Source organism: Pseudophryne corroboree, chromosome 9, assembly GCF_028390025.1.
Source record: "Pseudophryne corroboree isolate aPseCor3 chromosome 9, aPseCor3.hap2, whole genome shotgun sequence".
NCBI classification, from domain to species: Eukaryota; Metazoa; Chordata; class Amphibia; order Anura; family Myobatrachidae; genus Pseudophryne; species Pseudophryne corroboree.
This window is the reverse complement of record NC_086452.1, coordinates 184,218,994-184,221,493: the sequence shown is the minus strand read 5'-3', so window position 1 is coordinate 184,221,493 and position 2,500 is coordinate 184,218,994. Positions and strand designations below refer to the sequence as shown.

General features: G+C 44.6%; 1 protein-coding gene across 2 annotated transcripts in view; it reads right to left on the bottom strand.

The window, feature by feature from the left end:
- Window positions 1-2,500, bottom strand: part of LOC134957820 (dimethylaniline monooxygenase [N-oxide-forming] 2-like) — a 213,793-nt gene that overhangs the window by 65,030 nt on the left and 146,263 nt on the right. The window lies entirely within an intron of this gene.

Here is a 2,500-nt window from a genome sequence, read left to right as displayed (position 1 = left end):
TGCCCTCTAGTTACGAAGTGTTGTGCCACCGGTTTGTCAGACACCTTGGAGACCAATGCAGCTCGAATTGATGTGCGATGGTTAGCCATCCTGTCTCGAAAATTTCTTGTTGTCATACCAACATAGTAGTATCCGCAAGGACACATGATGATGTAAATTACATGGTCCATAGTGCAGTGTAACCGCTGACGGATCTTGATCTGTCGACCACTATGTGGATGTGCGAAGCTCGCACCAGTCATCATTGATCGACAAGTGGTACAGTTGGGGCACCGATAACAGCCTTTCTTGCTGTCCGGTAACCAGGTCTTATTGGGAGCTGAAGGCTGTAAAGTCGGGCGCATTAACAATTGTCGGAGATTTTTACCACGTCTGTAAGCACAGAGTGGTGGCTGCAAATTTAACCCTTTGAACACTGGGTCTGAGGCCACAATCGGCCAGTGTTTTCGCAACACTTTCTCGGACTGTGACGAAGCAACATCATATGTAGATGCAAATATCATTCTATTAGTAGGCCCCTTGGCGCCCTGACTGTTGGAATATGAGTGCCTGTACCTTGCTTTGTTGAGACATCTTGTGACAGTTTTCTTGGTGTAACCACGTTCATAGAATCTCTCTGCCATCGCCTCAATCTGTAGCTCAGTGTCCTCATGTAGGGTATTATTGCGTAACACACGCATGAACTGCGAGATCGGTTAGCTCTCTTTGAGATGGACAGGGTGGTGACTGGAGGCATGGAGAAGTGTGTTTCTATCAGTCTCCTTTCTAAAGAGGGTCAAGGCAAGTCTTCCTTTATAGCGAAAAAGAGTCACATCTAAAAAATTCACCTCATCGCGGTTAATGTGATAGGTGAAACGGATAGGGCTATCCAAGCTGTGGAGGTAGTCAATCATCTCATAGAACTCGGTGTCGGTCCCTAGCCAAATAATAAAAACATCATCGATGTAACGAACAAAAAATAAACACTTGGACCCAAACCTAGGTATGATGGTACTGGATTCATATTTATGCATGTACAAATTAGCGTACGATGGGGCCAAATTTGACCCCATCGCCGTACCGCTGCATTGAATGTAAAAATCATTACCGTAGGCAAAATGGTTCTTTTTTAACACTAGACCAGCGAGGTCGAGTAGAAATTCAGATGGAGGGCCCTCATGTGGCCCCGCAATTTAAGCATCTCGCATAGCCTCAAGGCCTTCCGTATGTGGAATAACTGTATATAAGGACTGGATGTCCATAGTTATTAACCATGCATCATCGGGTATTGGGCCAAGTGAATCAATCTTGTCGAGCAAATCCGTAGTATCCCTAATATAGCTAGGCATCATGGTGACAAGTGGCTGGAGAAAAGAATCGATGAAAATTGCTAGCGGCTGTAAAACAGAGCCCATCGCCGAAATAATCGGACGACCGGGAGGGTCGCTCATCGATTTGTGTATTTTTGGTAGTGTGTAGATGATTGGACATACTGGATTATCTACAGTTAAGTAGCCAGCTATTTTATGGTCCAACCATCCACACACCAAGGCTTGAGTAATGGTAGTGTCAACTATTTTTTTAATTTGTAGCATGGCGCTACCCCTACACTTGACATATACCTTGGAGTCCGCCAATTGCCTAAGTATTTCAGCATTATACTTACACCAATCCTGCACCACCACGGCACCGCCCTTATCAGCTTGTCGAATTACTATCTGTTCATGGTTTGTTAAACTCTTCACTGCATCCCTCTGTGCTGGAGAGAGATTGCTGTACCACGGTGGTGCAGTCTCGGCATGCATATCGCTGTCGGTTAACCGGAGAAATGTACGTATACTTGGATTGATAGACTGAGGATCAAAAGTACTTGGTCTAGCATATCCAGTAACTTGGGTCACTTCATTGGTCTTATTGGAAAAGAATTCCCGCAACCTGAGCTTTCTCCCAAATTTATAATGGTCTACAGCCCACCCAAATTTATTATGTGGGACAGTGGGAACAAATGAAAGACCTAGGGCTAGAATTTCCATTTCTACAGCTGAAAGTTTATAAGTTGACAAGTTGAAAACAGCATCTACTGGTATTTTCTTGGGCGTCCCCTTCGCCTTGTGGCCACCCCTCCTCGAGGGGAACCTCGTTCTGTGTTTCTGTTGGGGTTTAAATCGGTCCGGGCGTTCCTCCCTAAAAAAGCACCAGAGGGAGGTCTATTATCAATAACCTCACTCTCAGAGTTAGATTGAGATGAGGAATTATCCAGGGGGCCCTGATATCTACCTCTGTTATATAGGCGCTGTCTTCTACCTGAAAAACTTTTAGAGTCGCCTCTTAACCACCTGTAAACATGGTTGTTGGTATAATCAGAATTTACAGTGACCAGTTTTTTGCGTTTAAACGTGATAAGTTCTTGTTGATAAGTGTTGACCTGCTCAGTCAAGCGGTCCATCCATTTATCAGCAGTATCGGTGACCAATGTAGACAAATGTGAAGAATTAAATTTGGCCAAGTCCTCTCTCACTTG